This window comes from Monodon monoceros, unplaced genomic scaffold (assembly GCF_005190385.1).
Source record: "Monodon monoceros isolate NGI ecotype Baffin Bay Population unplaced genomic scaffold, NGI_Narwhal_1 Super_Scaffold_22, whole genome shotgun sequence".
Classification (NCBI taxonomy): Eukaryota; Metazoa; Chordata; class Mammalia; order Artiodactyla; family Monodontidae; genus Monodon; species Monodon monoceros.
Window position 1 is genome coordinate 91,427,104 of NW_021703779.1, and position 24,642 is coordinate 91,451,745.

Genomic DNA, 24,642 nt, shown 5'->3' on the forward strand with positions numbered 1-24,642 from the left:
CCATCCATGTTGTTGCAAGTAGCAAGATTTCATTCTTTTTTATGGCTGAGTAATACTCTTCTTTATCTATTCATCTTCTTTTTCCATTCCTCTGTTAGTGGGCACCTAGGTTGCTTCCATATCTTGGCTATTGTAAATAATGCTGCAATAAAAATAGGGGACCATATATTTTTTCCAAGTAATGTTCTTGTTTTCTTGGGGTAAGTACCCAGGAGTGGAATTGCTGGGTCATATGGTAGTTCTATTTTTATTTTTTTGAGGAATTTTCATACTGTTTTCCATAGTGGCTGCACCAATTTACATTCCCACCAACAGTGCACAAGGGTTCCGTTTCTCCACATCCTTGCCAACACTTGTCTTTTTGATAATAGCCATTCTGACAGTTGTGAGGTGACATCTCATTGTGGTTTTGATTTGCATTTCCCTGATGATTAGTGATGTTGAGCATCTTTTCATGTGCTTGTTGGCAATCTGTATGCCTTCTTTAGAAAAATGTCTATTCAGATCCTCTGCCCATTTTTTTGGGGGGGTGGTTCGTGGGCCTCTCACTCTTGTGGCCTCTCCCGTTGTGGAGCACAGGCTCCAGATGCACAGGCTCAGCGGCCATGGCTCACGGGCCTAGCCGCTCCACGGCATGTGGGATCTTCCCGGACTGGGGCACGAACCCATGTCGCCTGCATCAGCAGGCAGATTCTTAACCACTGCACCACCAGGGAAGCCCTGCCCATTTTAAAAAAAATTTTTTAAATGTAATTTAAAAAATTATTGGAGTATAGGTGATTTACAATATTATGTTCTCTGCCCATTTTTTAATTGGGTTGTTTATTTTTCTTTTTGCTATTGAGTTGTATGAGTTCTTTATATATTTTGTATATTAACCCCTTATTGGATATATTTTTTGCAATTATCTTCTCCCATTCAGTAAGTGGCCTTTTTGGTTGGTTGATAGTTTCCTTTACTGTACAAAAGCTTTTTAGTTTGATGTTGTCCCATTTGTTTATTTTTGCTTTTGTTTTCCTTGCCTGAGGGGACATATGCAAACAAATATTACTAAGACAAGGTGTTTGTATATTTTATTGTAGTAACTCTGGAAATCAGATTCTTGCCCTTTGCCAGAGTTTGAGGGCAGCAGTTATCTGTTTGGTGACTTTAAAACCTATTTTAGCAGAGACCATATCCCTTGTTATGCGTGGTACTGAAATTTGTGTTCCTTTATCTTGTGTTTAGATAGCGTTTTGATAGGTATTTCTTTGAATGCCAATAATCAATAAAGAAAGAGAGGGAAAAGGATTAAAGAAACAAGGGGAAGGAGAAGGAAAATCTCTCTCTCTCTCTCTCTCTCTCTCTCTCTCTCTCTCTCTCTCTCTCTCTCTCCCCCCCCCTCCCCCCTTCCTCCCTCCCTCCCTCCCTCTATCTGTGTGTGTGTGTGTGTGTGTGTGTGTGTGTGTGTGTGTGTGTGTGTTGCAGCACTCTTTCAACACTTAGCCAGGCCATGTGTAGCTCTGCTTTAGCTTTTACTTCCTGCTTACACTGTGCCTGGAGATCAGCTAGAGTGAAAATTCAAGGTTTACTCAGGTCTTTCTTGAGCATGGGTTCTCCTCTGGGCATAGGCCTGCTTTTTAAAATTTCCTAGTATATATGGGCACTTTTCAGTGCCCTAATTTTCCCAAGGAAAGTCTCTTCCCTGCTTTTCCTCCCAGGTGTTTGGCACTGTCTCCATATTCCTCACCTGTAATCTTTTGCCCCAGGAAGCTGTAGGTTGTTCATTCACTTTACAGTGTTTTCTCACAATGCATATGGTTCTTCTGTCCTGAGTCTTTTCTAAGTTAGGTGAAACAAAGATAAGTGCCCTGCATTAGCCTTTTAGGTAGCCCCCATAGAGATTAGACAGACAAACAATTCTTTGTGAAAAAAATCTGCTCTATTCCCTCTGGAGCCAGGGACAAGTGTTCCACAATGTGAACGTGGCTGCCCTTTTGAAGATTGCCACTAAGCTGGAGAGGCAGTTGGGTCAGAGCAAGCAAAAACATCACAGACATTTTGTACCATCTAAAGTTGTGTTTTTCTTGATTCAGCGTTTGCTTGGTTGTTGTAAACCTTAGATTGTTTTCCAGAGTTCTAAAAAATTTGGTTCTGATAGTTCCTGCTTGATTTTTTGATGTTTCTATGGAGGGACAAGTGTTTAGAGCATCCTGCTTCACCATTTTCACTGGTGTCCAAACATAATTTTCAGTATGAATATCCAGTTGTTCTTTCACTGTTTTTTTTTTCTTTTGGAAAGACAGTCCTTTCCCTGTTGAGTTATGTTTTCATTTTTTGTTGCAAGTCAATTGACCATATATGTGTGAATCTATTTCTGGACTTTATTTTGTAGATCTACTTGTCTATCCATATGCCAATACCATGCTGTCTTGATTACTGTAGCTTTATAGCAAGCCTTGAAATCAGACAGTGCAAGTTTGTTTTAAGTATTTTAACATTATTGTGTTTCCATATAAATTTTGGAACAGCTTGTCAATTTCTGAAAAGTCTCCTGGGATTTTGGTTGGGATTGCATTTAATCTGTAGTTCAGTTAACATTAATGATATTGAGTCCTCTTATACATGTCTATAATATACTTCGTTTTTAGGACTTCTTTAATTTGTCTTAGCAATGTCTTATACATTTCAGTGTACCAGTTTTATTACTTCTAGTAGTAGCTTTTTACAGATTCTAAGAACGTTCTATATGTACAATTATGATGTCTTTGAAAAGGGACAGTTTTACTTTTCCCTTTCCATTCTTTATGCCTATCTATTGTTTTCTTTGCCTTGCTCTCTTGGTACTGAACTCCAATGTACAATATTCAGTAGAAGCAGTGAGAGAAAAGTGGTGAGATCAGTCATCCCTGCCTTGTTTCTGTTATTAGGGGGAAAGCATTCTGTCTGTTACCATTAAATGTGATGTTAGTTCAGTGATCCTCAATGGGTGGGGAAAGTGCCACAGAGGACAGTTGGCAACATCTGGAGACATTCTTGGTTGTCATGATTGGGGGCTGTTAATTGGCATCTAGTAGATAGAGGCCAGAGATGCTGCTAAACATCCTACAATACATAGGACCCCCACCTACCTACTCTGTGCAACAAGGAATCATTCAGGCCAAAATGTCAATAGTGCCACTGCTGTGAAACTCTTGTTAGCTCTAGGTTTTAAGGGATGTCCTTTATTGGATTAAGGAAGTTACCTTTATTTCCTAGTTTGGTGTGTTTTTATCACAATTGGCTACTGAATTTTTGTTAAATGTTTTTTTCTGTATCTACAGAGATGATTATACAGTATGTTTTCCCTTTTTCTATTAATATAGTGAATTACTGGCTTAGTCTGTTCAGGTTGCTCTAACAAAATACCATAGACTGGGTGAGAAATTTATTTTTCACTGTTCTGGAGGCTGGAAAGTTGAAGATCAAAGTGCTGGCAGAGTTGATGTCTGGTGAAAGCCCCTTCCTGGTTCATAGACAGCTGGGACAAAATCTGGATCTAGGAATACACTTGATTTATTTGGGATTTGTGAGACTAAACTGGCTAACAGAGCTTCACATTGGGAAGTGTGGAAAATAATTGTTACCCCCTGTTGATTATCTCATTATAGTTGGGCTGAAATATATTAGGATGTTTTCAGAAATGAGGTAATACTATTAACATTATTTAACTATTTCGTTTTACTTGGCATTGAACATTTAATTTTCCATGTATATTAGGTTCCAAACACTGCTCTAACAAAATACCACAAACTGGGTGGCTTAAAATAACAGAAAATTATTGTCTCTCACAATTCTGGAGATTAGAAGCCTGAAACCAAGGTGTCAGCAGGGCCATTCTTTTCTGAAGGCTGTAGAATAGGATCCTTCCTTTCCTCTTCCTAGCTTTTGGTGATTACTTGCATTCCTTGGCTTATAGATGCATCATTCCAGTCTCTACCTCTGTCATCACATGGTGATATGATGTGTGTCTTTGTGTGTCTCTGTGTCCAAATTTGTCTCTTCTCATAAAGACATCAGTCATTGGATTAGGGCCTACCCTAATCCAGTATGACATAACTTTAGTTTGATTACATCTGCAAAGAACCTACTTCCAAATTAGGTTACATTCTAAGGTTCTTGATGAACATGAAGTTTGGGAGGACAATATTCAAACCAGTACACCATGTATAAGAACATTTCTTATTTGTGCTTTCAAAGGACACCTTGGAAAATATTTTCATTTCAATGTATTTTGGTCTATATGCCAAATCTAAATAGTGTTATGCGCAAATGTTCAGATAGACTAAGATTAAAATAGACTTTCCCGAAGTTTTCTAAACAATAAAAATGTGGAAGGACATGTTATCAATGTTACTTTCTTATGATTTAAATTTATCAGAATTTATCAAATAATGATTACATAAGAGAGTGTTTTGGGGAGGAAGTTAGGCAGTTGTCAGACTTTCACATTGCAATGTGTATGCCAGGGTGAGTAGTGCATAATCTCTTCACACCGCAAAGAGCTCACAGTTCTGTTGAGAAAGAAGTTACAATATAGCATGATGAGTGCAATACTAGAATTGTACATAAGGCACATAAAGAAAGAATTATCTATATTTAATTATAAAAAAAATCTGTGTGTGTATGTGACACAGAGGGAGGGAGAGAGAGAGAGAGAGAGAAAAGAGGGTTAACTGATCTGAAAGGTAATTAGGTAAACTGAACAACATTGTATATTTCAGTTACACTAATTCAAAAGTAATGACCCTCACAGTGTTGTATTTATCAAAATGTTGACTTATTTATTCCAAAATGATGATTCTCTGACGATGTATTTTCTTTTGGATCTGGAGGATCTGCTAAAGGTGAAGCTCTCATATAGCTTATCAGGAAACATCAGTGGGGAAAACTTACCAAAATACCATGAAACAAACATCAACCTGATTACTGATTTTGTAACTGAAATAAATTGGTACCTTTGGTTCTTACCCTGCCCCAAGGTGTTTTTTAGACAGGAGAAATTAGCTGTAATAATCGCCTCTTGAAGATGAGCTGTGCTACTCTGGATTGATTTTCTTTTTCTTTCTTTTGTTCCCTCCTTACGTTTATTTTTGATTAGGTACTGCATTCAGGTGGTTCAAATTTTGGTAGTTATAAAAGAGTATACAATGAAAGGGCACTCTTTCTGTCCAGCTACATAGTTCTCCTTCCCAGAGCAACCTGTGTTAACATTTCTTGTTTTTAGTTCTAGAGCTATTTGATGCATAAAAAGCATGGGCACTCACAAACATAAATATACTTTATTGTTTTTCCTTATTTTTACACATTTTTATGTACTTTGCTTTAGATCATTCCATATTAGTACATAAAGAGCTATGGCTACACAGTAGTGTTTGATTGTATGAATATGCCATAATTTATTTAACCAGTCTCCTGTTGAGGAATATATAGATTGTTTCCTGACTTTTGGTATTGCACTTCTGCAATGAATAACTTTGTAATAGGTCATTTCAGATATGTACTATCTGTAGGATAAATTTCTAGAAATGGGACTGCTGGGTTGGATAGTATGTACTTTTGTCATTTTGATGAATATAGCCAAATCGTCCTCCATAGACGTACCAGTTTACACTTATACCAGCAGTAGATATAAAAGTGCTTGCTTCCCCAACCCTCACCAACATATTGTGCTATCAAACATTATATCATAATATGATACATGAAAAATTATATCTCATTGTGGTTTTAATTTGCATTTTCTGGGTAAGGTTGAGTCATCTTTTCATATATTTAAGACCCTTTGATATTTATAAAAAATAATTTCCTGTTTATAATGGTTGGGATGCTACTGGATTGATGGGCACAATGTCTTTTCTCCTTTATATATACCTGTGGGCATGTTCCTTTACACAAGAGAACAAGGGTGATTCCAAAGAGCATGTTTAGGTCAAATAAACTCTAAGCCGGGAACATTTTATGTGTTTAAAAAATTCACTAGCTTTTTATAATTCACTCATTATACAGCTAATATATCATGGTTGACAACAACTGAACTAACATCCCCTAGTAATTTTAAATGATTTAAGTTACTCATAAGAAATTTAACTCAATATTTTGTTACTTCTTAACATAGATTGTACTTTTTAAAAATGTTTTTTATATTCCAAGAGAAATAAAATTATTCTTTAATTAGAAATTTAACAATGTGTTAGAATTTACACAGAATTATTTAAAATTATGATATGTTCTCATTTGAAGTATGTGTATGAAGCCACATTATAGGAAGGTTAGAATTTCAGTGTATATTTATTTATTTATTTTTAAAATTAATTAATTTTTGGCTGCATTGGGTCTTCATTGCTGTGTGTGGGCTTTCTTTAGTTGCAGTGAGCAGGGGCTACTTTTCGTTGCAGTGCGTGGGCTTCTCATTGCGGTGGCTTCTCTTGTTGTGGAGCACGGGCTCGAGGTATGCAGACTTCAGTAGTTGCGCCTCGCGGGCTCTAGAGCGCAGGTTCAGTAGTTGTGGCGTACGGGCTTAGTTGCTCTGCAGCATGTGGGATCTTCCTGGACCAGGGCTCGAACCTGTGTCCCCTGCATTGACAGGTGGGTTCTTAACCACTGCACCATCAGGGAAGCCCCAGAATTTCAGTGTATATTTCAGTGTGTTTGATGATGCATAAATGGCTCTGGACTCTTTTGCATCATATAAGAAAATTGTTCTCAGCTTTGTCTATGGCACACTAGATCACTTCTCTTATACGACTTATCAGTGTCTGCATGTATCATCATTAGTTACTTATGTGTCTGCCTTTCTCACTAGATTGTGTACTTCTAGAGGATATAATTTGTATTCCACTTTAGCACTAGCTTAAGAGTTTTGCATGTACCCCATACTCACAAACTGTTTCTTGAATTGAATCACATTTACATTTAGGTTTTGAGTTGCATTTTTAAAAACACTTTTCCACATATTGTTTGATTTTGTTTTTCTTGTAAAATCTTATTCTAATGCTGCCTGGATTTGCTTTCTGCTAATATTATTGACTTTGTGTCAAAAAGAATTACTCAGAATGCTCCTCTAATAATAGCATTGAAGAGGTAGATTTTTTGTACATATTTCTTTGCCGTTCTTCATTTTTTCTGTCAAAGTCCTACTTTATTTCTAGCCACAGACAGTTCTGTGTATTAATTGGGCGATAGTGGGTAGACTGAACATTTTGGTGAGATATATTAGTTGTTTCATTTCACTAAGATTCCCAATTTATGCAATTTGAAATGTGCAATTAAAGTTCTGATCACTGCTAATATTAAGTAATTTAGAAGGTTCTATAGCAGAGTGAACAGCTTTTCAAATTGCTGCGTTTTTCATATAAATTTTTACTGAAATAATTGTAGGTTCACATTCAATTCTAAGAAGTAGTACTGAGAGATCTCTTGTACTCTTTGCCTATTTCCCCCAATGGTAACATCTGTGTTATGTAATATCACAACCAGATATTAATATTAATGCAATCCACCAGTCTATTCATATTTCACCACATTTAGTTGTGTTCATTTGTGTTTTAATACTATACAGTTTCATCAGGTATATAAATTCATGTATCCCCCACCACAGTTAAAATACTGAACAGCTCCGGGACTTCCCTGGTGGTCTGGTGGGTAAAACTCTGCACTCCCAATGCAGGGGGCCCAGGTTCAATGAACTAAGTCCTTCATGCTGCAACTAAAGATCCCACATGCCACAACGAAAGATCCTGCCTGTGGCAACTAAGACCCGGTGCAGCCAAATAAATATTAAAAAAAATACTGAGCAGCTCCAATATCACAAAGATACCTGTATTGCCCTTTTATAATCACATACACTTTACACTCCCACCTTCACTATCATAACCCATGGCAACCAGTAATCTGTTTTTCCATTTCTAAAATTTTGTCCCTTAAAAAATGTTATACAAATAGAAGAGTATAGTACGTATCTTTTTGTGATTAGCTTTTCTGACCAGCATAATTTGCTGGAGCTACATCCAAGTTCTGATTATCAATAGTTATTTCCTTTTTATTTCTGAGTAATATTCCATCTTACGTATGTACTGTGTAATGATTATTTAAATCATTCATATACTGAAGGAAGCCTGGGCTAATTGCAGTTTTGGGCTATTATAAATAAAGCTACTTTGAATATCACTGTACAGGTTTTTATGTAAATATAAATTTTCATTTCTTTGGGATAAATGACCAGGGGTATAATTGTTGGGGTGTATGGTAGTTGCATGTTTACTTTTATAAGATCGTGCCTAACTGTTTACAGGGTAGCATTCTCATCCCAAATAAATGAGAGATCCAGTTTCTCCTCACCCTCACAAACATATATTGTTATCACTATTTTTAAATTTTTGCTACTCTTTACAGGTGTATAGTGATATCTCAAGGTGGTTTCAGTTGGTAGTTCCCTAATGGCTAATGATATTGATCATCTTTTGATGGGCTTGTTTGCCATTTTTGTATCCTCTTCAGTGAAATGGCTTTTGCTTGTTTTCTAATTGGACTTCGTTCTTTTTACTATTGAGTTTTGTGAATTCTTTATATATTCTAGTTCTAGTCCTTTGTTAGAGGTGTGGTTTGCAAACATTTTCTCCCAGTTTGTAGCTTGTCTTTTTGTCCTCTAAACAGGGTCTTTTGCAGAGCAGAAGATTGAAAATTTGATGAAGTCCAATTTATCAATATTTCCTTTTATGGATTGTGCTTTTGGTGTCAAGTCTAAGAACTCTTCACCTAGCCCTAGATACTAAAACTTTTCTTAAAAGTTTTATAGGAGAGGACCTTCAAGATGGCGGAGGAGTAAGACGTGGAGATCACCTTCCTCCCCATAAATATATCAAAAATATATCTACATGTGGAACAACTCCTACAGAACACCTACTGAACTCTAGCGGAAGACCTCAGACTTCCCAAAAGGCAAGAAACTCCTCACGTACCTGGATAGGGCAAAAGAAAAAAGAAAAAACAGACAAAAGAATAGGGACGGGACCTGCACCTCTGGGAGGGAGCTGTGAAGGAGGCAAACTTTCCATACACTAGGAAGCCCCTTCACTGGAGGAGACAGGGGGTGGGCAGGGGGTGGGGAAGCTTCGGAGCCGCGGAGGAGAGCGCAGCAACAGGGGTGCAGAGGGCAAAGCAGAGAGATTCCCACACAGAGGATCTGTGTTGACCAGCACTCACCAGCCTGAGATGCTTGTCTGCTCACCTGCCAGGGCAGGTGGGGGCCGGGAGCTGAGGCTCAGGCTTCGGAGGTCAGATCCCAGGGAGAGGACAGAGGTTGGCTGCGTGAACACAGACTGAAGGGGGCTAGTGCGCCACAGCTGACCGGGAGGGAGTCTGGGAAAAAGTTTGGAACTGTCTAAGAGCCAAGAGATCATTGTTTCAGGGTGTGCGAGGAGAGGAGATTCAGAACACCGCCTAAATGAGCTTCAGAGATGGGCGTGAGCTGCGGCTATCAGCGTGGGCACCAGAGATGGGCATGAAACGCTAAGGCTGCTGTTGCAGTCACCAAGAATCCTGTGTGCAAGCACAGGTCACTATCCACACCTCCTCTCCCGGGAGCCTGTGCAGCTGGCCAGTGCCACGGTCCCCTGATTCAGGGACAACTTCCCCAAGAGAACACAAGGCATGCCTCAGGCTGTTGCAACATTATGTTGGCCTCTGCTGCCGCAGGCTCGCCCTGCATTCCATACCCCTCCCTCCCCCACCCTGAGTGAGCCAGAGCCCCCTAATCAGGCGCTCCTTTAACCCCCTCCTGTCTGGGCGAAGAACAGATGCCGGAGGGCGACCTTCATGCAGAGGTAGGGCCAAAACCAAAGCTGAATCCCAGGAGCTGTGTGAACAGAAAAGATAAAGGGAAATTTCTCTGTGCAGCCTCAGGAGCAGCGGATTAAATCTCCACAATCAACTTGATGTACCCTACACCTGTGGAATACCTGAATAGACAATGCATCAACCCAAAATTGAGGCAGTGGACTTTGCGAGCAACTGTAGACTTGGGGTTTGCTGTACGTGACTGACTAGTTTCTGATTTTTATGTTTATCTTAGTATCGTTTATAGCACTTGTTATCACTGGTGCATTTATTGGTTTAGTTGCTCTCTTCCTTTTTTTCTCACTTTTTAAATTTTTAAAATCATTTTTAATAATTTTTAAAAATTTATTATTTTAATAACTTTATTTTATTTTATTTTATTTTGTCTTTCTCTCTTTTTCCTCCCTTTTCTTCTGAGCTGTGTGGATGAAAGGGTCTTGGTGCTCTGGCCAGGTGTCAGGCCAGAGCCTCCAAGGTGGGAGAGCCGAGTTCAGGGCACTGGACCACCAGAGACCTCCAAGCCCCACGTAATATCAATCGGTGAGAGCTCTCTCAGAGATCTCCATCTCAACACTAAGACCCAGCTCCACTGAATGACCAGCAAGCTCCCCCATGCCAAACAACTAGCAAGATAGGAATACAACTCCACCCATTAGCAGAGAGGCTGCCTAAAATTATAAAAAGTTCACAGACACCACAAAGCACACCACCAGATGCAGTCCTGCCCACCAGACAGGCAAGATCCAGCCTTATCCACCAGAACACAGGCACCAGTCCCCTCCACCAGGAAGCCTACACAGCCCACTGAACCAACCTCACCCACTGAGGACAGACACCAAAAACAATGGGAAGTACGAACCTGCAAAAAGAAGACCCCAAACAAAGTAAGTTAAGCAAAATGAGAAGACAGAGAAATACTCAGCAGATGAAGGAACAAGGTAAAAACCCACCAGACCAAACAAATGAAGAGGAAATAGGCAGTCTACCTGAAAAAGAATTCAGAGTAATGATAGCAAAGATGATCCAAAATCTTGGAAATAGAATGGAGAAAATACAAGAAATGTTTAACAAGGACCTAGAAGAACTAAAGAGCAAACAAACAGTGATGAACAACAAAATAAATGAAATTAAAAATTCTCTAGAAGGGATTAATAGCAGAATAACTGAGCAAGAAGAACGGATAAGTGACCTGGAAGATAAAATAATGGAAATAACTACCTCAGAGCAGAATAAAGAAAAAAGAATGAAAAGAATTGAGGACAGTCTCAGAGACCTCTGGGACAGCATTAAATGCACTAACATTCGAAATATAGGGGTCCCAGAAGAAGAAGAGAAAAATAAACGGTCTGAGAAAATATTGGAAGAGATTATAGTTGCAAACTTCCCTAATATGGGAAAGGAAATAGTTAAGTCCAGGAAGCACAGATAGTCCCATGCAGGATAAATCCAAGGAGAAGCATGCCAAGACACATATTAATCAAACTATCAAAAATTAAATACAAAGAACAAATATTAAAAGCAGCAAGGGAAAATGTACAAGGGAATCCCTATAAGGTTAACAGCTGATCTTTCAGCAGAAACTCTGCAAGCCAGAAGGGAGTGGCAGGATATATTTAAAGTGATGAAAGGGATAGACCTATAACCAAGATTACTCTACCCAGGAAGGATCTCATTCACACTCAACAGAGAAATTAAAACCTTTACAGACAAGCAAAAGCTAAGAGAATTCTGCACCACCAAGCCAGCTTTACAACAAATGCTAAAGGAACTTCTCTAGGCAGGAAACACAAGAGAAGGAAAAAACCTTCAAAAACAAACCCAAGACAATTAAGAAAATGCTAATAGGAACATACATATTGATAATTACCTTAAATGTAAGCGGATTAAATGCTCCAAGCAAACACATGGACTAGCTGAATGGATACAAAAATAAGACCCATATATATGCTGTCTAGAAGAGACCCACTTCAGACCTAGGGACAGATACAGACTGAAAGTGAGGCATGGAAAAAGATATTCCATGCAAATGGAAATCAAAAGAAAGCTGGAGTAGCAATTCTCATATGAGACAGAATAGACTTTAAAATAAAGACCATTAGAAGAGACAAAGAAGGACACTACATAATGATCAAGGGATCAATCCAAGAAGAAGTTATAACAGTTGTAAATATTTATGTATCCAACATAGGCGCACCTCAATACATAAGGCAAATGCTAACAGTGATAAAAGGGGAAATCAACAGTAACATAATCATAGTAGGAGACTTTAACACCCCACTTTCACCAATGGACAGATCATCCAAAATGAAAATAAGTAAGGAAACACAAGCTTTTAAATGATACATTAAAGATGGACTTAATGGATCTTTATAGGACATTCCATCCAAAAACAACAGAATACACTTTCTTTTCAAGTGCTTATGGAACATTCTTCAGAATAGATCATATCATGGGTCACAAATCAAGCCTTGGTAGATTTAAGAACATTGAAATCATATCAAGTATCTTTTCCGGCCACATTGCTATGAGACGAGATGTCAGTTACAGGAAAAAAAAACTGTAAAAAATACAAACACAGGAGACCAAACAATACACTACTAAATAACCAAGAGATCACTGAAGAAATCAAAGAGGAAATCAAAAAATACCTAGAAACAAATGACAATGAAAACACGATGGCTCAAAACCTACAGGATGCAGCAAAAGCAGCTCTAAGAGGGAGGTTTATAGGAATACAATCCTACCTCAAGAAACAAGAAACATCTCAAATAAACAACCTAACCTCACACCTAAAGCAGTTAGAGAAAGAAGAACAAAAGAACCCCAAAGTTAGCAGAAGGAAAGAAATCATAAAGACCAGATCAGAAATAAATGATAAAGAAATGAAGGACACAGTAGCAAAGATCAGTAAAACTAAAAGTGGGAGAAGACGCAAATCAGTAAAATTAGAGCTGAAAAAGGAGAAGTTACAACAGACACTGCAGAGATACGAAGGATCATGAGAGATTACTATAAGCAACTATATGCCAATAAAATGGACATCCTGGAACATATGGACAAATTCTTAGAAATGCACAACCTTCCAAAACTGAACCAGGAAGGAATAGAAAATATAAGCAGACCAATCACAAGCACTGAAATTGAAACGTTGATTAAAAGTCTTCCAACAAACAAAAAGCCCAGGACCAGATGACTTCACAGGCAACTTCTATCAAACATTTAGAGAAGAGCTAACACCTATCCTTCTCAAACTCTTCCAAAATATAGCAGAGGGAGGAACCCTCCCAAACTCATTCTACGAGGCCACCATCACCCTGATACCAAAACCAGACAAGGATGTCACAAAGAAAGAAAACTACAGGCCAATATCACTGATGAACATAGATGCAAAAATCCTCCACAAAATACTAGCAAACAGAATCCAACAGCACATTAAAAGGATCACACACCATGATCAAGTGGGGTTTATTCCAGGAATGCAAGGATTCTTTAACATACGCAAATCAATCAATGTAATAAATCATATTAACAAATTGAAGGAGAAAAACCATATGATCATCTCAATAGATGCAGAGAAAGCTTTCAACAAAATTCAACACCCATTTATGATAAAAACCCTGCTGAAAGTAGGCATAGAGGGAACTTTCCTCAACATAATAAAGGCCATATATGACAAACCCACAGCCAACATCATCCTCAATGGTGAAAAACTGAAAGCATTTCCACTAAGATCAGGAACAAGACAAGGTTGCCCACTCTCACCACTCTTATTCAACATAGTTTTGGAAGTTTTAGCCACAGCAATCTGAGAAGAAAAAGAAGTAAAAGGAATCCAAATCGGAAAAGAAGGAGTAAAACTGTCACTGTTTGCAGATGACATGATACTACACACAGAGAATCCTAAAGATGCTACCAGAAAACTACTAGAGCTCATCAATGAATTTGGTAAAGTAGCAGGATACAAAATTAATGCACAGCAATCTCCTGCATTCCTGTACAAGAATGATGAAAAGTCTGAAAGATAAATTCAGGAAACATTCCGATTTACCATTGCAACTGAAAGAATAAAATACCTAGGAATAAACATATCTAAGGAGAGAAAATACATGTATGGAGAAAACTGTAAGACACTGATGAAAGAAATTAAAGATGGTACAAACAGATGGAGAGATATATACCATGTTCTTGGATTGGAAGAATAAACATTGTGAAAATGACTGTACTACCCAAAGCAATCTACAGATTCAGTGCAATCCCTATCAAACTACTAATGGCATTTTTCACAGAATTAGAAAAAGAAATTTCACAATTTGTATGGAAACACAAAAGACCCCGAATAGCCAAAGCAATCTTGAGAAAGAAAAACGGAACTCGAGGAATCATGTTCCCTGACTTCAGACTATACTACAAAGCTACAGTAATGAAGCCACTTTGGTACTGGCACAAAAACAGAAATATTGATCAATGGAACAGGATAAAAAACCCAGAGATAAACCCACACACATAAGTTCACCTTATTTTTGATAAAGGAGGCAAGAATATACAATGGAGAAAAGACAGCCTCTTCAATAAGTGGTGCTGGGAGAACTGGACAGTTACATGTAAAAGAATAAAATTAGAACACTCCCTAACACCATACACAAAAATAAACTCAAAATGGATTAAAGACCCAAATGTAGGCCAGACACTATAAAACTCTTAGAGTAAAACATAGGCAGAACACTCTATGACACAAATCACAGGAAGATCCTTTTTGACCCACCTCCTAGAGAAATGGAAATAAAAACAACTATAAATAAATCGGACCTGATGAATCATAAAAGTTTTTCACAGCAAAGGAAACCATAAACAAGATGAAAAGACAACCCTCAGAATGGGAGAAAATATTTGCAAATGAAGCAACTGACAATGGATTAATCTCCAGAATTTACAAGCAGCTCATGCAGCTCAATATCAAAAAAACAAACAACCCACTCCAAAAATGGGCAGAAGGCCTAAATAGACATTTCTCCAAAGAAGATATATAGATTGCCAACAAACACATGGAAGGATGCTCAAAATCACTAATCATTAGAGAAATGCAAATCAAAACCACAGTGACGTATCACCTCACATTGGTAAGAATGGCCATCATCAAAAAATCCAGAAACAGTAAATGCTGGAGATGGTGTGGAGAAAAGGGAACCCTCTTGCATTGTTGGTGGGAATGTAAATTGATACAGCACCTATTGAGAACAGTGTGGAGGTTCTTTAAAACACTAAAAATAGAACTACCATACGACCCAGCAATCCCACTACTGGGCATATACCCTGAGAAAACCATAATTCAAAAACAGTCACGTACCACAGCGTTCATTGCAGCTCTGTTTACAATAGCTAGGACATGGAAGCAACGTAAGTGTCCATTGACAGATGAATGGATAAAGAAGATGTGGCCCATATATACAATGGAATATTACTCAGGCATAAAATGAAACAAAATTGAGTTATTTTTAGTCAATTGGATGGACACTGAGACTCTCATATAGGGTGAAGTAAGTCAGAAAGAGAAAAATTTATACCGTATGCCAACACATATGTATGGATTAAAAAAAAAGTTTCTGAAGAACCTAGGGGAAGGACAGGAATAAAGATGCAGACGTAGAGAATGGACTTGAGGACATGGGAACGGGGAAAGCTAAGCTGGGATGAAGTGAGAGAGTGGCATGGACTTATATATACTACCAAATGTAAAATAGATAGCTGGTGGGAAGCAGCCGCATAGCACAGGGAGATCACCTCGGTGCTTTGTCACCACCTAGAGGAGTGGGTTAGGGAGGGTGGGAGGGAGACACAAGATTTTTGGGATATATGTATATGTATAGCTGATTCATTTTGTTATACAGCTGAATGTAACACAACATTGTTAAGCAATTATATGCCAATAAAGATGTTAAAAAAATTTATAGTTGTACTTTTTAAATTTATGTCCGTGATCCATTTTTAATTAATCGCCCCAGCACCATTTGTTGGAAAGGCTATAGTTTTCCATTGAAGTGCTTTTTTACTTTTGTAAAAAATATCACTTGGGTTTATTTGTGTGGTTGCATTTCTGCGTTCTTTATTCTGTTCCATTTATCTGTGTGGCCTTCCACCAGTAACATACTATTTGGTTACCATAGCTATATAGTAAGCCTTACTGGGATGACTGATTCCTCTCACTTATTCTTTTTTCCCAAGATTGTTTTAGGTATTCTAGGGCCTGTGCCTTTTCATATGGATTTTTTAATTAGTTTGTCTGTGTCTATAAACCCTTGCTCAAATTTTGATAGCAACTGAATTAAACCTACAGAAAAATATGGGAGAATTGACATCTTTACTATGCTGAGTCTTCCAATTCATGAGCATGGTATGTCACTCCATTATTTAGATTTTTCTACCCAGAATAGTCCTTACAGTGTTTTCCTTGTTTTGTTGTCAGATGGAAGTACATACGTTAATCTGGATTTCAACTTCTGTAGGCTTGCTGAGAATGATTAAGCTCATTTATTAATATTCATTCACTATTTATTCATTCATTCATTCACAGTGCAGGTATATTTGTCTTACTCCATTGTGACTGATAGATAATGTTTTATGTTTGTAGTGTTAATTTTGATTTTAAAGATTACAACCCTGTAAATAGGTGAGGAATTGTACTAAAGAAAGAACAATAGTGTTATAGACTAAGGAATCTTTGTAATAATACTTACTGTAATGATTTTTATCTCTATCATATTAAATAAATATGATAGGCTGACGGAGGGATTACTGACTAAAGGAATAAGGATTTATTGGAGGGAGGGTATAATCTTTGACAAATGTCTTATTTGACAATTTTTGAGCCCAATATCAAAAAAAATTGCAGGTATGGAGAGGGTCAACTCAGGAGGTGGAAGTAAGTGATTATTATTTAGATGACCCCAGATAAAAAAGCTTGGCCTGTACTAGAGAGATCACATCATGGAGTAATCAGAACATTTTGCTTAAGGTTGTAACTCCTTCTTGAAATAGGAAAATCTAAGGAGTTGTATTTATGGAACCCCTACTATTTTCCCCGCTTTTTGCTGGGAACTGTTAATATATAGCTGTTAAAGAGATAAGATCCCTGAATTCATGGGATTTATACTGTAATATGATTTGTGACATACCAGTTAGAGCATGTATAGGTTTTTCAGCAGGTAAATGGCATGATAAAATTATTTGAGTAGGCCTATTTACAGTTATTAGTGGCCAGTACAGTAAGGAATACCAACATTGTACATCAGTTTTTAAGTTAGGGGGATTTTTTTCTGGTTTTAATGGTTTTCAAGGTTTTGGAATCTATACATTTGAGATTATTGATCCTATTGTCAAGTTAATGATGACTTAAAATGTTTTTTGAGCCATTTGTGAACAGCATTTTATATATTTTTGATGAATTGGTAATATATGTCAAAGGGAAGGCATATACAACCTTTGCTATAAGAAATCTAGCATAAATGGCTGATTATGTTAAAAATATGAGTCACATTGTACTTCTCTCTTCATTCATAAAAGATCAAGGAGTCTGTAGAAGCCTGTGTAAAGTTTATATTAAAATAGATACCCTGGAAAGCAGAAAAGTATACTTCCTGTCATGTTAAACAGTCGAAACCCACTTTAAAATGTGGTTTAGATTGAATGGCATGTTAAGAGGGATATTGGGAATGATTGTATCTTTCAAACCATTGATTCTTTTGTGTATTTCATTTGTTAGATCACAACCATCTATTTTACAGTTTTAAAAATTCCTTTTGAATATTTTGCATTTTTAAACCTCCCATTCTTATTGGATTTCTGTTCTGTGGAGTTGTTTTTGAGACATTAGTGATTTTTCACTGTTCACTTTCTTTGATATTCTCAGTAAGCACATTTCTGGAAAATTTCTCTTAAGTCCCTAGGGACATTTAAAGGAAAATCTAATTTATAGGGAATAATATTTCCACATTTTTATCTGAAAATCTGAATTTTCATGAAATAGAATTGCATAAAACATGGTATCTTATGCAGCTGCCTTTTATAAAAACCCAAATGTGTTAAAATATTTATAATTTCTTTAAAATAAATGCAATATGATTTGTTTGAATCTTTATTGGAGAAGCAGTCTATTTTAGTAAAGAGTAGGGATGGTTTGGGTTCTTAGAAATAGATATCCGCTCTACCCCTTGATATGGGTGGGGTGGTTATTGTAGAATGGAACTGTAGTGTATTCCAGTGGTGAGGTAGTCAGAAGAGGATAGCTTGTTCATGAGCTCCAAGCTTCCATATTATCTATAACATTTATTTTGCTCTCTTTTTTCTCTTCCTTATACTTTTTTGTTTCCTCTTTTTTAACTTTATTTTTATGTTTTTAAAATTTTTATTGGATTATAGTTGATTTACAGTGTTGTGTTAGTTTCAGGTGTACAGCAGAGTGAATCAGTTATACTTATACATATGTCCACTCTTCTTTAGATTCTTTTCCCATATGAGTCATTACAGAATATTGAGTAGAGTTCCCTGTGCTATACAGTACGTCCTTATTAGTTATCTTTTATATATAGTCATGTGTATATGTCAATCCCAATCTCCCAATTTATCCCTCCCCCACCCCCACTACTTTCCCCCCTGGTAATCATACATTTGTTTTCTACGTCTGTGACTCTACTTCTGTTTTGTAAATAAGTTCATTTGTACCTTTTTTTTTTTTAGATTCCACATATAAGCCATATCATTTGATATTTGTATTTCTCTGTCTGACTTACTTCACTTAGTATGACAATCTCTAGGTGTATCCCTGTTGCTGCAAATGGCATTATTTCATTCTATTTTATGGCTGAGTAATATTCCACTGCATATATGTACCACATTTTCTTTACCCATTCCTCTGTCAATGAACATTTAGGTTGCTTCCTTGTCCTGGCTGTTGTAAATAGTGCTGCAGTGAACATTGGGGTGCATGCATATTGGCTTGCACATGGCCAACATACCTTTGTAGCCATTCTGTATCATGGCCTCTTGGCTTTGTTCTCATTGCTACCTAAGTTAATCTCTTGCTATTTCCTGGTTCAAATTCGTGAGAGTAAATCTGCTCAGTCTGATTGGTATAATTTATCTTTTCATGCTTGCCACATCATAGTCCACTGGCCAGCCTATGGACTGATTGTCTTTGAGTTACCTTGCTTCCTCCTTGTCTATAATTACCTATAGTCATGTGCATGGGAAGTCTGGGTCATGTGGTCTAAAATATGATTGTCTGTGGCTGGCCTTGTGTTAGGAACTGTTGGCAGGACCATTTCACTTAGAAAAGACTTTAGTTGTCACTGTGATCAATAATAGTAAAAAATAACTTATGCAAATGTACTACCTTCAAGTAGGCTTATTTAGGCCTAGAAACCAGTTTTTAGGAAGGATATCTCCACCGTGTTACAGTTAACTGGGATGTAATATTGATTCAGAGTTGTCTTCGTTCTTCATTTTAGAAAGTTGCTGGTACCCTAAAGTTTGCATTGCACACATTACTTTTGGGAAAATGGACTAACTTCAGGTCTTCATCTAACAATATTTATGTATGCTGTATAAATATAATGAAGTGTAACTTACTTGGGCAGTGTCTACCTATTGTTCTTTACCCAGTTTGAACCTCATCAATGTTATAGAGATAACTAAATTAGTTTGTTTTATCTATACAGACCTGTGTCAACATTTGTATAGACTGAGCCAAGAGTACAAATACAAATCTACATGCCATATGTATAAAATTTAAAAAATTTGTAACCCAATTTAACAAACTGTTAAATAAAATGAAGTCCTGTTCTCACATTTTGACAAATATGCCTTCATAATGAACTGGAAGGTCAGGTTCAAGTTTAGAATTCTCAAACTCCTCTGACTTCAACACTGGCACATGATTGTACTGGGAAAGTTGGCTACTAGACCTTGGCTGGCCTCCTTCTCTTTAGATACCTGTCTCTGTCTTGCACCAGAAAGGGCCTCACTCTAATGTATGCTTCACTCCAGCCTATGTGTACAAGCTCTGTCCATGGTCCCTGTCACGGCCTACTTTGACCACTCCTTGGGCTTAATAGTGGGCACATAGATAGCAAGATCCACCCTCTAGAACAACACTTCAAAATGAGTTCCAGGAGAGAATTAAACCATTAAATTATTTAAATAATTAAACCATTAAATGCTTTAAATTAAACCCCAAGGCATCTATTAGATGAAAAAATTAAAATGCTATCAGCCTTGTGCTGTATTTGGGAGAGTGGAGAAAATGGTTACATGAATAATTTTCTTTAGGGCTTGAGAAAGGTTAGTGGGCTGAGAAAGGCTGGTGAAGGGTAGACCTGAAGAAGAGGCCCATGTGGGCTCATGAAAGTGGCTTGGGGCTATTTGGGCAGGGAATTTGGGGATCTTGGGTACACAAATTATGATCTAGAAGGGGGAAGCACAGGCTTCTGATGTTCTTTTCCCTGTGGCCCCACAGATTCTTTCCTCTAGGAACTGGGAGCAGCTGAGGAATTGCTAGAGTGGGTTCTGTTGAGTTATGGGGCGTCTCTTACCCACATCAAAGTGTGGCACTTCATCCATTAATTGTTTTTCGTGTCTTAACTATTAAATGCTATGTTAAATTTTTTGTCTTGAAAATGTGTTTAGATGTAATCAGGCTTAATTCCAATGAACATGGCAGAGCAGGGAATCCCCAAAATCCATATTTGCATAAAATCGCAAATAAACTAGCAGATACTCTCAGAATCAACCTTATTGGTATTCTGGAAACCAGTCAAAAGTTTATAGCAACCAGGTAAATGCTTAATCAAGGAAAAAAACAGTTGAATCTCAGTAAGAGACCTTTGTGGCATTTTAACTTACCTTGTCCCCATCCCCTTCACTCCAGATTGGAAGAAGCTTTGAAGACAACAGTCCATATTCCAAGTACAAGTTCTTAGTGCTGGAGGTAGTAGAATTGACCTCATTCTTAAAGAATTGTGGTTGTTCATTTTGACCAGCCTAGTGGCTCCCTGAAGACTAGCTCTAAAAGGCCTGCCCTCATTTTGCCTAACTCAGAACTCTCTGAAGGTTGAGGCAGCTACTTTGGGGGGCATTTAATAGATTTAAGGGCAAATGTATTAGCCACTGCCTCTCAGAGCAAGGAATAGCAGTTGGACAAACAATAGAGCAGCCAAAAATAATAGTATTTGGTAAAGTATCTCTTTGAGACCCTGCTTTTAATTCTTTTGAGTACTTGGAAGTGAAATTGCTGGATCACATGGTAATTCTATTTTTTTTTCATACGGAAGCAAAAAGTATAAAAATATGGAACACTTCACGAATTTGCGTGTCATCCTTGTGCAGGGGCCATGCTAATCTTCTCTGTATTGTTCCAATTTTAGTATATGTGCTGCCGAAGCGAGCACGGTAATTCTATTTTTAATGTCTTGAGGAACTGCTACACTTTTCCATAGCAACTGTACCATTTTACATTGCCACCAACAGTGCATAAGGACTTCAATTTCTCCACATTCATAGTAGTCACCCTAGTTGGTGTGATGTGTATCTGTTTTTTTAAAAAATATTTATTTATTATTTATTTGACTGCACCGGGTCTTCATTGCCACCTGTGGGATCTTCGTTGCTTTGTGCGAGATCTTCGTTGCAGCATGCAGGCTCTTAGTTGTGACATGCGGGATCTAGTTCTCTGACCAGGGATGGAACCCGGCCCCCTACATTGGGAGTGTGGAGTCTTAACCACTGGACCACCAGGGAAGTCCCGCATTATGGTTTTGATTTGCATTTGCGTGTTGATTAGTGATGTTGAGCGTGTTTTCATGTGCTTCTTGGCCATTTCTGTCTTCCTTGGAGAAATGTCTCTTCAAGTCCTTTGTCCATTTTTAATCTGGTTGTTGTTTTTTTGTTGTTGAGTTGTAGAAGTTCTTTGTATATTCTGGATATCAACCCCTTATCAGATATGATTTGCACACATTTTCTCCCATCCCATAGGTTGCCTTTTCACTTTATTGATTGTGTCCTTTGATGCACAGTTTTTATTTTTGATGCAGTTTAGTTTATCTATTTTTACTTTTGTGACCTGTGCTTTTGGTGTCTTATCCAAGAAATTGTTACTAAATTCATTGTAATTCATGAAGCTTTTCTCTTATGATTTCTTCTAAGAGTTTTATAATTTTAGCTACTATATTTAGGTCTTTGGTCCACTTTGAGGTTGTTTTCATTTTTTAAAATATAATGTGACATTCATCATTAAAAGGTGAAAAAGAAGGATGGAAGTTGTTGAGTGGGAGAGATTTAACTTTGCTGTATTGCTCACTGAATAAGTGAAATGGATGAATAAAGTATTTAACACAACTGAGGGGACTCTCATTTACTAGTAAAATATGCTTTTATAGAAATAGCTATTAAAAATGTCTGGCCTTTTTATTGCATTATAACTTATAATTAAATTTCGGTTATTGTTCTGTCTTATTTTGATATGTAGAAGCTAACCCATTTCTTGTGAGCATATGGATTGATGAGTTTTGCTCAAATGTTAAAAAATCACTGAGTATTTTGCAGGATTTGGTTCTTTGACTCTAGATAAAATCGTATGTATAAACCCTTTCCCGAATAGTACCTGGTTTTGCTATATTTCTCTTTCTTCCAACTATATAGCCCAATTTTTACCGTCTCACTTGTACCTTCTACTGGGCATTTAAATTTGCTTAATATTTTCATTTTATAAAGAAAGCATTATATAACTATTTAAAAAATGGATTGTTTAGTGTAATACCATCTTAAACTATAGACCTCTAATACCTATCAAGACTTACCAAAAGGAAGAGGAATTGTTAAAAAGATACATTTATAAGCAAGGGTAGAGGGGGCGTTCAGTAAGTGAGTCTGGAATTGTGCATCCATTTCAGGGCTCTTATTAACAGAAAATAGAGAACATCAGGGAAAAGACTATCAGTTTTATCAGCTAAGTATACTTCATGTATATAAAGCAATTTGAGTAGAGTTCAAAGGGAAAATTAATGATTTCAAAAATAAAAGTATCAATTTTACTTCACAAGCTGCTAACTCAAGTAGTGAGCATCTAGGAAATGTACTGGGACAGCCTATAGGTGACTTAAATATTTTTCTTAATTAAGCCTTCGTTGGAAGAGTTGAATTTAGCGATTAAGATGGTTCTTTGTGGTGTTTTTCTGTGTTGGCTTTTATTTACATACTTTATGTTGGTGACATGTCATCAATTAAATCGTAAGGCAATAGATATGCTGTTGTTTAACTCCAATTCTGCTTTTCCTAAAAAAGAGTAAATGTGTGTACAGAACAGTTTGTCTATTATCCAGGGATTATAGGGACTTAATCCTTGGGTCTACATAGCCATCAAATAAAGTATCATATTTCACTTGAGGGAGCTCCCCAATTGCATGGGGCATTAACCAGCATTTATAGGGCTTACCTTGTATCTCCAACATAGAACTGATGCAAAGAATAGTATCGTTTAAATGTTATTTGACATTTTAGTTGACTCTCACTTTTGTTTTGTAAATTAGTATTTTGGCGGGAATAGGCTAAAGCTATAGTGAAGCACATTAAAATACGTTAAAATGTGACTGCTTTGTTTACTTTGTGATTTATTTTGATATTGGCCGATGCTCAGAAAATAATAAAAACTCTTCATAAGAAACCGAATTGCAACTATTTAAGTACATAGTACTTCTTTCTTGTTTTTATAAATTAAATTTCAAGCACAGGCTATATTGAGGCTATATTTAAGGCTGTTTTTGAACTAAACAATTATAATACTGAACTCTGTGTATAGTTTTGTAGAATTCCTCTGTAAGTCCAAACGGATCTAGCATTATGGAGACAGCAAAAAAGATGCTGCCTCAGGGTGTAACAGGACCCATAATTGAATTACTTGAAATTATTATTCTAGAAAAATATTTCACTCCAACACGTAGATTTTCTTATAGGTCAGCATTTTATATAAATGAGCCTTATGGCAAATGGGTGATAGGAAGGGCAAGGGAGGAGAAAAGATCCATAAGTAAAGATATAATCAGCTGTAGTTAGTGTAAGGGGCAGGAGGTAAGAGGACATCTGGTTCTTCTATCTTTTCATTTTGAGATGCTTAAATCTTTTATAGATAAGAAAATATTTCATGTTTTAATATATTTATGCTATTTTCTTAATTTGTATTTCAGCATTCTATAAGCATTTACTTCCAGAAGGACTTTTTCTGTTATAAATTAAAGCACTGATGTTTTTTCAGATGTGTTTATTCAGTGCATTCATAGGTTAGATAATGTAAAGAGAGGTTTATGTGGAAATGATTGTTCCTATAAATAAACAATCATCCAGTGAGTCAATCACATGGTCTCAAAATGCCTTAAATATATTAATATATATGAGTGGTAGATTCTATACTGCAGAAATAATGCCAACTTTGTAACAATTAACATAAAATTAAGCTTTTTCATCCTCTCATTCTCTCTACCCCCATGATTGAAATTAGTATCTTTGGGGATGAGAACTTACTTAGATAGATGTACACTTGATGTGTTCGGGCTCTGGGTTAGAGTAAAATGCTTAAAACTCAGTTATGAATATTGAAAAAGAAGAGTAAAGGTGGGAGGAATCACTCTACTTGATATTAAGGCCTACTGTATAGCTAAGTTAGTCACCGTAGCTGTGATAATGTAAGAGGGATAGACACATAGATCAATGAAACAGAAGAGAGAATCAAGAAATAGACCTACATAAATA

The 24,642-nt window shown here is 37.0% G+C and overlaps 1 protein-coding gene and 1 non-coding gene across 6 annotated transcripts in view; one reads left to right on the forward strand and one right to left on the reverse strand.

Annotated features, from left to right (window-relative positions):
- Nucleotides 1-24,642, forward strand: part of COL4A5 (collagen type IV alpha 5 chain) — a 223,845-nt gene that overhangs the window by 36,710 nt on the left and 162,493 nt on the right. The window lies entirely within an intron of this gene.
- On the reverse strand, nt 21,184-21,290 carry LOC114906671. Its single transcript, XR_003796487.1, has one exon. It is a non-coding gene; the product is annotated as a U6 spliceosomal RNA (small nuclear RNA).